The sequence below is a fragment of the Salvelinus alpinus genome, chromosome 21 (genome assembly GCF_045679555.1).
Source record: "Salvelinus alpinus chromosome 21, SLU_Salpinus.1, whole genome shotgun sequence".
Lineage (NCBI taxonomy): Eukaryota > Metazoa > Chordata > Actinopteri > Salmoniformes > Salmonidae > Salvelinus > Salvelinus alpinus.
The window spans coordinates 18,292,505-18,305,273 of record NC_092106.1 but is presented as its reverse complement, the minus strand read 5'-3'; the positions used below and the strand labels follow the sequence as shown (position 1 = coordinate 18,305,273).

Here is a 12,769-nt window from a genome sequence, read left to right as displayed (position 1 = left end):
GAGTGAAGGAAAAGCAGCCAACAAGTGCTCAGCATATGTGGGAACTCCTTCAAGACTTTTGGAAAAGCATTCCTCATGAAGCTGGTTGAGAGAATGCCAAGAGTGTGCAAAGCTGCCATCAAGGCAAAGGGTGTTTTTATATATATATATTTTGTATTATTTAACATTTATTTAACTAGGCAAATCAGTTAAGAACAAATTATTATTTACAATGATGGCCTACCCCCGCCAAACCCGGTACTTTGAATAATCTAAAATATATTTAGATTTGTTTAACACTTTTTTGGTTACTACATGATTCCATATGTGTTATTTCATAGTTTTGATGTCTTCACTAATATTCTACAATGTAGAAAATAGTAAAAAATAAAGACAAACCCTTGAATGAGTAGGTGTGTCCAAACTTTTGACTGGTACTGTAGATATATAATTTATAAGTCCAAAAATAGGTGTACTGTAGCAACTACAGATTGGCCCTTTAAGTCTATCCAAAGTGTGTGAGTTTGAGCATGTGTCAATTAGGCCTATGGATAAAAAAAAATTATCAGCATGAATTAGATTGAGCAATAAAAGCCTCCCTTTTATTTCATAGGCTGGGACCCGCACTATGCAGCTGTTGCAAGAGCGCATTTTTCACTGGCTGTCCACTGGTTTCAAAAACAATGATTTATAGGCAGTCTAAACTTATTGAATTCAACCATTATTGTGTTCAAATACACATTTAGATTTGTGAACATCCATCCACAACAACCACAATCCGTAAGGCGCAAATAGCTAAATGAGAGAGTAGCAGTGTGATTCACATCAATGCGCTATGTAGATATCAATAATAAGTGATATCCGTATCAGCGTAGACTACACCACTGCTGTCATCCTTACCTCCAAGCGTCTATTCAAGTTGGATTATTTTTGGATGCAGCAGTCGCACCATTGGAATACATAGCTTGGACTGTAGCCTACAAAAGCGTATTCCTGCTCTTTTCCCTCGATCCATCAAACACATTTGGTGTGTTGTCATATTTGTCTCTGATTTATGGTCAGACTCGCTCACGTTGAACATATTTAAAATTGCGAATGTTTTCAATGCTGATTTGAATGTCATTGAGAAAACAGAGAAGTGTCAAACATTTTGTTTTCGCAAACATCCTTTCTGAATTTAAAAATAATCCTCGAAATAATAATTTCGTTTTTCAAAAGTATCTGTTATCTGATTACAATATTGTAGCTGGTAATGTAACGGATTACAGTTACAGTTTTCAACCATTTAATTGTAACGGTATTATTCATATCCACAAAATCCAATAACTCAAAACCTCCTTCTGCCCTAGTTGCAGAGAGAACTTAATTTTTAAATTGGTGATGTTTGTTTTTCCACACAAACCAAACAATCCAAAACACTAAATGGTTGAGGGCAGAAGGGAGTTGATGTCGTCAGCTGTTCGACGTGGTGACTTGACGTAGCGTCACGTGTAGCGCCAGAGGAAGGAAGGAGTGAGGTACTGGGCTTCAGGGATTTTATCTGCATACTGTGTCCGGTTCTACCGGGGGATGCTAACGGAATAACGACTACAGTCATGCGTTCATCAACAGACGAAAAATAAACATTGCAACGGTGTCATTCCGTTCATAATAGTAATATTTTCATAATAGTAATATTTTATGAAATACCGTGTGGAATAAGCAGCTACATTTGACATTTTGGGAGATTTGACTACTGCACCTACACAGCAGGTAACGTTAGCTAGCTAGCAGATCATGCTAACTGAGATCATCATAATTTTCAGCAGCACCACCAGTTTAGCCAGCTGGCTAGGGACGCAAGGTTGGAGCTAGCAAGGTTGGAGCTAGCTAGCTAGGTGTTGTATTGCTGGGACTAACAAGCTAACTAGATACAACACGCATGATGATCACGAATAGCTAGCTATGGCTGCTATAATGTGTTGTGAAATGTGATTGCTTGCTGTGAGAGCAGGTTATCGCTGCTTTCAGCACTAACTGTACCAGTGGACAGATCAGCCAGCTGGCTAAGGAATATGGACACTGCATATTTACATATCACAGCTGGCTAGGCTGGATATTATCCTGAATTAGGCAGATTCTACTCATATTTACATTGAAACCATTCCGTTCATTAATGTGAAAAGCTCAGTGTGTGATGATCGTGCTCTCTCTCTATATCACCTCTCTTTCTCCATCTCCCATCTCTTTGTCTCTTTCCCAATGCTCTCTCTCCTACAGACGACCACCATGGCAGACAGTTTTATGGGCAAGGCGGCTACCATGGAGATTCCTATCAACAGCAATGGAGAGACCCTGGCCGAGGATGACAGTTTGGAGCAGGTGGGTCATATGGTCTGTGTCCCATGGGAATAGGGTGCCATTTGGGATACAGTTACTATGTACAGTATTTATATGTATACTGTGTGTGGTGACCTCCTCATTACATCAACTATTTGTTTGTGTATTTTATTGTACTGTATTATGTCTCACTTCTGTGCAGGCTGCAAAGATTCAGTGGACCTTAGATGAGAAGGTGTGTCACGTCGTGGTTGGAGAACTGTAGATTTAGATGTAGTGTACGTGTTAACTAGAAGACTTTCAGACTAACCACAATAAACCTTCATCAATAGGTTTTCTCCTAATTGTTTTTCACCTAATCTACTGAACCATTTTCATGTCTGTAAGTGTCTGTGTACAACAAAGATTAGGCCTATATGGAAGGTCTTCGTCAGATTGACAATAAACTCTACAGGAGCGTTACGTATTAGTCAGTCCCTCCAGGATTCACATTTGTTTTTTGGCGCAGCAAAATCAAGTGTTTTTGGCCGCAAATATCATAAATCTCTGCGAAATCCGTGAGGGACTGATTAGAGTTAGGCTATATCTATTCCATTGATGTGTTGTGGCTTCACCTTAGGACCTGCAGCAGGTGATGGTGTCTGGTCCCAACCTGAATGAGACCAGCATCGTGTCTGGAGGCTACGGAGGACCTGCAGGGGGCATCATACCCACCTCCTCCATCAAAGGTACACACAGCTCTACTGCTCTCACTAGCTCCATTAAAGGTACAGACAGCTCTCTCTCGCTCCCTACTGCTCTCATTGCTTTGCATTACTGGAATGTCCACTTAATTATGTCCACTTAGGCCTTATTAAATCAATGAATAGCCTAGTCCCTTAAGCAATGTCTGTGCTGCTTGCTTGGTTTGTTAGCATTAAGAATGGTGAAGACTACATTTTCAACTGCCCCAATGTGGTTTGTCCTGATGGAATTCAATTCAGTTTTTTGTTTATTTTAGGAGCTTGCCTGCATGCTGTTCTGCATCAGTGACTCTATTTTGACCTAACCTTCTTTCTGTTCTTTCAGGAGTCTATGAGTAGCGAACAGTCTCTCTACTGTTGGCTATTTTGATTTTAAGATCTACTTCCTACTCTCTCTTACTGACTATCTTAACCAACCCTGTCCTCCAGGCCCCGCTATCCACTTCAACCTTCAGTATGTGGACAGGAGACCCTGCCCCTAACTGTGCCCCTGTCCCTGGAGCCGAACCTCAGCCCACAGGTGGCTTTACACCTCTCAACCACCTTCCACATAACTGTATACTTCCCTCTTTTAAAGGTAGACTCAGCGAAATGATGTTGCTACAAGCAGCACCGCAGCTATGGAGATGAGCGAGATGCAAGACTTCGCGTTCCTTTTTTATTTTTGTACTTACAGTGCATTCGGAAAGTATTCAGACCCCTACATTTTTTCCCTCATCAATCTACACACAATACCCCATAATGACAAAGCAAAAACAGGTTTTTAGAAATATTGCATTTACATAAGTATTCAGACCCTTTACTCAGTACTTTGTTGAAGCACCTTTGGCAGTGATTACAGCCTTGAGTCTTCTTGGGTATGACGCTACAAGCTTGGCACACCTGTATTTGGGGAGTTTCTCCCATTCTTCTCTGCGGATCCTCTCAAGCTCTGTCAAGTTTGATGGGGAGTGTAGCTGCACAGCTATTTCCAGGTCTCTCCCGAGATGTTAGATCAGGTTCAAGTCCAGGCTCTGGCTGAACCACTCAAGGACATTCAGAGGCTTGTCCCGAAGCCACTCCTGTGTTGTCTTGGCTGTGTGCTTAGGGTCTTTGTCGTAATGGATGGTGAAACTTCGCCCCAGTCTGGGGTCCTGAGCGCTCTGGAGCAGGTTTTCATCAAGGATCTCTCAGTATTTTGCTCCGTTCATCTTTCCCTCAATCCTGACTAGTCTCCCAGTCCCTGCCGCTGAAAAACATCCCCACAGCATGATGCTGCCACCACCATGCTTCACCGTAGGGATGGTGCCATGTTTCCTCCAGACGTGATACTTGGCATTCAGGCCAAAGAGTTCAATCTTGGTTTCATCAGACCAGAGAATCTTGATTCTCATGGTCTGAGAGTCCTTTAGGTGCCTTTTGGCAAACTCCAAGGTGGCTGTAATGTGCCTTTTACTGAGGAGTGGCTTCCGTCTGGCCACTCTACCATAAAGGCCTGATTGGTGGAGTGCTGCAGAGATGGTTGTCCTTCTGGAAGGTTGCCCTTTCTCCCTGACCAAGGCCCTTCTCCGATTGCTCAGTTTGGCTCGGCGGCCAGCTCTAGGAAGAGTCTTGGTGGTTCCAAACTTCTTCCATTTAAGAATGATGGAGGCCACTGTGTTCTTGGGGACCTTCAATGCTGCAGAAATGTTTTGGTAACCTTCACCAGATCTGTGCCTCGACACAATCCTGTCTCGGAGCTCTACGGACCATTCCTTCGACCTCATGGCTTGGTTTTTGCTCTGACATGCACTGTCAACTGTGGGACCCTATGTAGACAGTTGTGTGCCTTTCCAAATCAAGTTCAATCAATTAAATTTACCCCAGGTAGACTCCAATCAAGTTGTAGAAACATCTCAAGGATGATCAATGGAAACAGGATGCACCTGAGCTCAATTGTTTTATGTGGTGTTTTGAATAATAATAACAATTTGAAAAATGTAAAGTCACACACAGTATCTGCATGTGCACGGGTTCGTTTCATGCTGTTCACAGCGTGGTAGCCAGGGCACCAAAACACCGGGGAAGTTGAGCCTCGAGCTTCAACACTCTTAGTTGTTGTGGAAATTGACCCACTGTGCTGTTTACTCTCTGCATCTACGTCATATTGCTGAGTCTACCTGTTTACACTTTTAAGAGTGTTTTCATTAGTTACTCTTTAATTCTGTGGGAGAATGATCCTTGCCTGTAGCCTGGGTTGCTGTTTAACACCAGACACAGTTGAAGTCCCTCTCTTCAACAACACTGTGTACCTCTTGTCTACAGATGTCACGGGAAAGAAGGGCATGCTGCTGTACTGTCTAATGCATACTGGATGCATGGCGGTGGATGTTAACTAAACAAGTGGATATGTTTACTAACCTGATTGACTTCATTGCAGAGCTGTTTTATTTACTGTGTTATGTTTGTGTGAATGTTTCTAATGACGACAACTGCATCCCAAATGGATAGGGCACTACTTTTGACCAGAGCCCTATGGCTCCCCCATAGGGAATAGGGTGCCATTTTGGATGCATCCGTTGTATGCAAATGTCACATGAAGCGGTTAACGAATGAAATATTGAGGTTCATTAAATCACCACATGACATGTGCATCATTTCATACTTTACTACTACTTATGTTCTCAACATGTTCATATTTCATATTTTTCTCCATTTGCTTTTTCAGTCTGTTGTTTTTTTGACATGGAAACCTGCATGACTCACTATCACATCCTCTCACCTCTGTAACACCTTCACCAACCTTCATCTATTCTCTTCATCTCATATATCACATATCCTCACAGCTCCTCTCCCCATCTCCCCCCTCCCATGTCCATTCCAGACCTGCGAATGAATTCCAGGGGACAGGGTGTAGGTCTGGTCCCCAGCCAGTCAGCAGCCAGCAGGATAGCCAACCAGAACCAGACCGACCAGCCATTCACAGGTACCAGAGGAGTAGGGTTGCAAAATTCCGGGTTCCTCAAAATTCCCAGGTTTTCTAGAAATCCTGGTCAGAAGATTTCCAGAATTGGAAGGTAATTGAAGAATTACTATAAGCACTACATTTTGAATTCTGCAACCAGGGTTTCTGGAAAACGTGGACATTTTACCTGGGAATGTTACTGGAACTTTCCAGCCCTACACTGGACCCATATATCACCACCCTCCTTTACTCCACTTCACCTTGTTCACTCATTCATTTCATTCACTCTCAACCGATCACTCAATCACTGTCATACTATTTGTCTCGAAGACATACTTGGTACATGAAAGGAATATTTCAGATCTTTGCTTTGAGGAGTAGTGATGAGGAGAGTGCCCAAGGCAGCACTGATCTGCCTTTCTGTGTATCGTAGCACTACTGACTGAAGCTGGTTTTGTGACAGGGTTCATAGTAAATGAGATGGAAGGTCCATCTTATTTACTATAGACTTTATCAACTAGGTCTCAGCAACTAGCCACTTTAAGGAATCCTCTGAGAGTGAGCATGTTATTTATTATCCTTTGTGTCAGGGTCGGGGATGCACCACAGTAACAGCAACCAGAACATGTCAGTGGAGGAGGCTAACCGTGGTGTGGCTGTGGAGAAACTAGACAGTGTTAAGAAGTGGGGCATCAACACCTACAAGGTACAGAACAAAACCTGTCTCCTGGGGAAAATGTGTTGAAGCCATCCTTCATTGAATCCTCACTGTGTTCTATGGGTGTGATTGCGACAGCACTGGTATGATCAGTTGTCTTCATACAAGGCTGGGAATAATTTCCTCCTTGGAAAGCAAGTAACTCTTCTATTCGGGTTCTATTCTGATCACATCTCTCCATGTCGTCTTTATCCCAGTGTGCCAAGCAGATGTTCTCATCTCCTGTTCTCTCCTTTATCCTAATCACATCTCTTCCTCTCCATCTTTACACCAGTGTACCAAGCAGATGTTCTCGGAGCGGTTCGGCCGTGGTTCTCGGACGGTGGACCTGGAGCTGGAGGCCCAGATAGACGTGCTCAGGGACACCAAGAGGAAGTACGAGTCTGTCCTGAGACTGACCAGCGCCCTGACCAGCCACTTCTACAACATGGTCCAGACCCAGCAGGCCCTGGGGGACACCTTCGCGGACCTCAGCCAGAAATCACCTGAACTACGGGTAAGAAAGACCTCTAACCCCTGACCCCTAACCTTAACCCGTAGACCTCAGCCCAGCCAGAAATCAGCTGCAGTTGGCACACTGTGAAATTGGCCTTCAGAAATGTAGCCTGAAAATCCAGGCCATAATTTTTGGTTGGAAACAAAGCCTATCAGTTTCACTTTGGAATCCAGGCTACCTGGATGTAAACGCAAGTGTTTGTGTCCACAGGATGAGTTTGGCTACAACGCGGAGACCCAGAAGTTGTTGTGTAGGAATGGGGAGGCTCTTCTTGGAGCCATCAACTTTTTTGTGTCCAGCATCAATACACTGGTCAACAAGACCATGGAGGACACACTGATGACCATCAAACTGTACGAGGCTGCAAGGTAACAACGATGATGGGAAGGTTAGAAAGGTGCAGGGCCGGCCTCCCGAGTGGCGCTGTGGTCTAAGGCACTGCATCGCAGTCCTAGCTGTGCCACTAGAGAATCTGAGTTCGAGTCCAGGCTCTCTCGCAACAGGCCGCGCCCGGGAGACCCATGGGGTGGCACACGATTGGCCCAGCGTCGTTCGGGTTAGTGGAGGGTTTGGCCGGCAGGGATGTCCTTGTCCCATCGCGCGCTAGTGACTCCTGTGGCGGGCCGGGCGCAAGGCACGCTGACACAGTCGCCAGGTGTACAGTGTTTCCTCCGACTCATTGGTGCTGCAGGCCTCCGGGTTAAGCTGGCATTGTGTCAAGAAGCACTGCGGCTTGGTTGGGGTGTGTTTCGGAGGACGCACGGCTCTCGACCTTTGCCTCTCCCGAGTCCATACAGGAGTTGCAGCGATGAGACAAGACTGTCACTACCAATTGGATACCACGAAATTGGGGAGAATGGTAAAAAATAATAAAAAAAGAAAGGTGCAGGGCCTGGAGATACTGAGGTAGTTTCCTCCTTATAACAGTTTCAAATGATCATACTCCCAAATTATGAGGTTTACAGTCTTCTTTACAGAGATCTGTGCTCCTTTACACCATGAAAATGTGGCCCTATATCTATGATTGCCAGAGACATTATATAGAGTGTGTTTGACATGACATCATACTTCTGTGTGTCAGGCTGGAGTGTGATGTGTACCATGCATACCTGGAGGAGTTGAACCTGGGTTTGAGGGTTATACGTTGTTACAGGGTGTTATGTGGGTGTTTTATAGGATTGGGTGGTATACCGTATACTGAGGTATTTTTTTCTAAAAGCCACGGGATGGTTTTTCAATAGTCTAAACTATTTATTTTAAGAAATGTGAATATTTCTAGCTGCTTTTTAAGTTAATACCTGCTGTCAACTTGTGCAATACGTTGGGAGATAAAGCAGATTGTGTTCTTCATTTCACCTGTCAAATTATTTTCCATTATGAAGCTTACTGCAGTTCCCCAGAACAGTTAAGCCAGTCACGTGTCTGTTTATAAATAGCACAACGGGAGACAGCGGGAGCTGGTGAGTTCATAGCGTTCTTTATCTATCAGAGTCTCTGTTGAGCAGCGCACATGAGGTGATGAAGATACACTTGTATGCAATTCACTACTAATTGTTTGCCATCAGATATCATATAATGGCTTTCTGCCAGGAGTCAAAGAGCTCTGAATGGGTTGTCTGTACAGCTCCCATTTGATCCCTGTGCTTCCTACTAGTGGTTATTTTCTCCTCCGTTCTTCTCTGCTCCATGTTCACATGCTGCTCTTCCTTCAGAAAAGCATGCATCACAACTTTAGTCATTTGCACAATTTCTCTCGTTCACCTTTACTTGTAAATGTCTACACTCACTGAAAATGACATTCGGTAGCAACTAGCTATGCTTGTATAACTTTATGAGCGGGATTTGCTTGTCTTTGCAATTCGTTTATTTGTTTTTGCTCGTTAGCATTTAGCTAACAGCGTCTGTGTGATTTTTGTTGTTGTTGTTTTGTTGCATCTTTAGTTCCCCCCCTGTGTACTATGCTGGTAATACCATAAATCCCGGGATGGCAGAAGAACGAACGGTATGACTATGTTTTGACGCTGTCTCTCTTCCCCTCTCTCTCTCTCCCAGGCTGGAGTTTGATGCGTACAGGGCCGACCTGGAGGAGTTGAGTCTGGGTCCTCGTGATGCTGCCACCATGGTGCGTATAGAGGTGTCCCAGCAGCAGTACCAGGTGCAGAGAGACAAGTACGAACGGCTGCGCTCAGACGTCACCATCAAACTCAAGTTCCTGGAAGAGAACAAGGTGGGTTAGTTAGTTATTTGGTTAGTTAGTTTACAATAATGCTACATCACACTCTCTCTTTTTCTGTGTGTGTAGGTGAAGGTGATGCACAAGCAGCTGCTCCTCTTCCATAATGCTATCTCAGCCTACTTCGCTGGGAACCAGCAGCAGTTGGAACAGACACTGAGACAGTTCAACGTCAAGTTAAAGCCCCCAGGGTCAGACAAGCCCTCCTGGCTGGAGGAGAGCTAGAGTGATCAGCTCCCAGTCTTCTGGGCCCGTATCAAGCCTCTCCGAGTACGAATACTGATCCAAGATCAGTTTTGCGTTTTAGATCATAATGAATCAGATTATATGGACAGGCAGGACTTGATCTTAGATCAGCACTCCTACTCTGAGATGCTTGATACATACGGCCCCAGGTCTCAGTCAGGTCTCTGGTATATTAGGGACACAGACGGAGAGACACACCGGGGTTGGAAGAAACAAGAGGAATGGATGGATGAGTAGACGGATGAACGGATATATGAAACCTACACAAACTGTATATACAAACCAGAGATGGGACAAGTAGAGACTAGTGATGATGATACTATGGGGAAAAGAACGCTTATCACTTACATTTAGTTTTGCCAATACATTGCTCATTTGTTTATAGAATGTCTATTTTATGTTGATTTGTTGTGTTAATAATTATTCTCAACAGAGCGTCATTATGTTGTTGCTATCTAGCGTAACTTTTAATTTATCATACTTTGAGAAGTTATTCTAAGATTATACTTTGCACATAAATGTAATCATTATTTTCAAACTGTTTTCGCTCTTTTGTAAAGCGTTATGTATGTAAAGCATTCCAGAGGTCATAATTTAAAAGGTCAGTAAACTGTTTACATATGTAGAGGATATTAAGAATAGGCTATGTATCTGGACCAGTTACATTGTTTCTACCTGGTGACGATTAGAGGTATATTTATTAATGAGCAAAGGGAGAAGCCTACAGTCTGTGGTATACTATTGATGACAGAAGTTATGGGTTAAAGGGGCAATCCCGGATTTGTAAAACAAAGCAGTCAACAATCAATGGCTATATATCATGAATTTAAAAGTCAAAACATGTATTTGTACCAATCCCAGATTGCCCCTTTGTCTACCAATCAGGAAATACAACTTTTGCATTTACAATAATCTCCCTCTGGTTAATCCTGCATATCATTTTATTACACATGTATTGTCTTTAACATATCCAATATCTCAATAATCAAATAGAGTTAACATTTGTTCATAAAAATACCTTGACTTGGGCCTCCCGAGTGGCGCAGCGGTCTAAGGCACTGCATCGCAGTGCTTGAGGTGTCACTACAGACCCGGGTTCGTTCCCAGAATGTGTCACAACCGGCCGTGACCAGGAGTCCCATAGTCCTAGCGTCGTCCGGGTTAGGGGAGGGTTTGGCCGGCACGGATGTCCTTGTCCCATCGCGCACTAGCGACTCCTGTGGCTGGCCAGGCGCAGTGCACGCTGACACGGTTGCCAGGTGCACAGTGTTTCCTCCGACACATTGGTGCGGCTGGGTTCCGGGTTAAGTGGGCATTGTGTCAAGAAGCAGTGCGGCTTGGCTGGGTTGTGTTTCGGTGGACGCACGGCTCTCGACCTTCGCCTCTCCCGAGTCGGTTGGGGAGTTGCAGCGATGAGACAAGATCGCAGTTGGATGTCATGAAACTGATTCCATTCAAATGTATATGTTCTTGTTAGGTTTTTCTTTTGTTTTCTCTCACATTTTTACATCAATGTTGTGTCTCGTTTTAAAACGGATATGGACCTAGTGTACAGTATATTAAATGATGGTGGTTTACAGTATATGGTTTGATATTTCCATAGAGACTTGATGTTTCCCCACAGAAGCTGTACAGTAATAGCAATCCGTCCATCTGCTGTCCACTGAATATGTTGTTGTAGTCATCATCTGTATAAGTACTGTACCATATTGTGTTCATACATTACATGGCAATACAATCCGAAACATGGCTGAAAAATGATTGGTACTTCCATCTGTGATTGTCTTCTTTACTGTTAATCAGGCAACGGTCCAGGCTTGTGTCCCAAGTGGCACCTTATTGCCTAAGAAACACACTATGTTTGAGTAGTGCACTATATAGGGAATAGGCAGGTTCTGACAACCCTGCTGTAAGGGTTAAGATCAAGCTGAGTTTTATCTGATTTGTATTTGGTGAAGTCAGAGTGAGAGCTGATAATTGTCTGGTCTATTAAACAGCTTGGGAAGTTATAGGAGATCTTTCATCGGTCTGTGGACAAACCTACTGTAACTATTCCACCAGGTAGATAGGGACAGTAGGGAATATTTGACACACAGAAAAACCCAAGATTCAAAATGTAAATTACTTTTTAATTGCAAGAATCCCAATCCAACCGCTACAATGGTCAATTTCACTATAAATACGTAGTTGTTCATTATATTCATGGTCACTGGGATTCAGGAATGTTTCCTTTAGAAAACAAAAGTTTGGAGTATGTGACATTCTTTGTCTGAACCTTGCTGTGTCTTGTGATTCATCTCAATGACGTATTACTGTTTGACAGTGCATAGAGGGGTCTGATTAGCAAACGGTATGAGGACTCAATTGTTTGTCCCAAATGGCGGCCTATTCCCTACATAGAGCACTACTTTTGACCAGAGCCCTATGGGCCCTGTTCAAAAGTAGTGCACTTACGGAATAGTGTGAAATTTGGGATGTGCGCCATGTTTAATGACACAATATTGCTATTTAATCATGTCATACATGTCAACACCATGATCAGTGATGTGATGAATTCCACTGTCTTTATGTTTACACGTTTCACCTAAAAGTCTTGGGCGCCCGAAGTGTAATATCTCAAAAGGTGGTGGTCAGGCCCTGAACCGCTGAATGTGTTCAGTTAATGATACTGAAAATGTCATATATATTAACACAAACTAGAAAAGGACATTTCATATAAAAGAAAATGTGTGTGCTTGCTAGTCTTGAAGTATTATGGCTGGGAAATAGTAGCAGTAATGGTAGTGACTGCAGTAGTAATGGTAGTAATAGGGTTGTCATAAGCTACGAGTTGTTTTGGGGTGGTTTGTACGTGTGGCGATATTATAGTGGCTTATAGTGGGCTAGTATAGAGCATAGTGTTGCTGTCTGGTGAAAACCTCTCCAAAACAGACACTTTTCAGGAAATTGAAAAATAGCCATGTTTTCAAATGAATGAATATACAGTTATTAAACTTCAGAGGCTATTTTTAATACATTTTCTTAGTCCTAGAGTCATGAAACGTTCAGAGTACATTGAGGGGAGTTACTGCTTTCAATACAAGAAACAAGTAGGCAAAAATGGATATGAGGT

General features: G+C 43.3%; 1 pseudogene; it reads left to right on the top strand.

The window, feature by feature from the left end:
* The first annotated feature begins 1,491 nt into the window (after window positions 1–1,491).
* LOC139547958 (arfaptin-2-like) lies at window positions 1,492–11,415 on the top strand (annotated as a pseudogene).
* The last annotated feature ends 1,354 nt before the right edge of the window (window positions 11,416–12,769 follow it).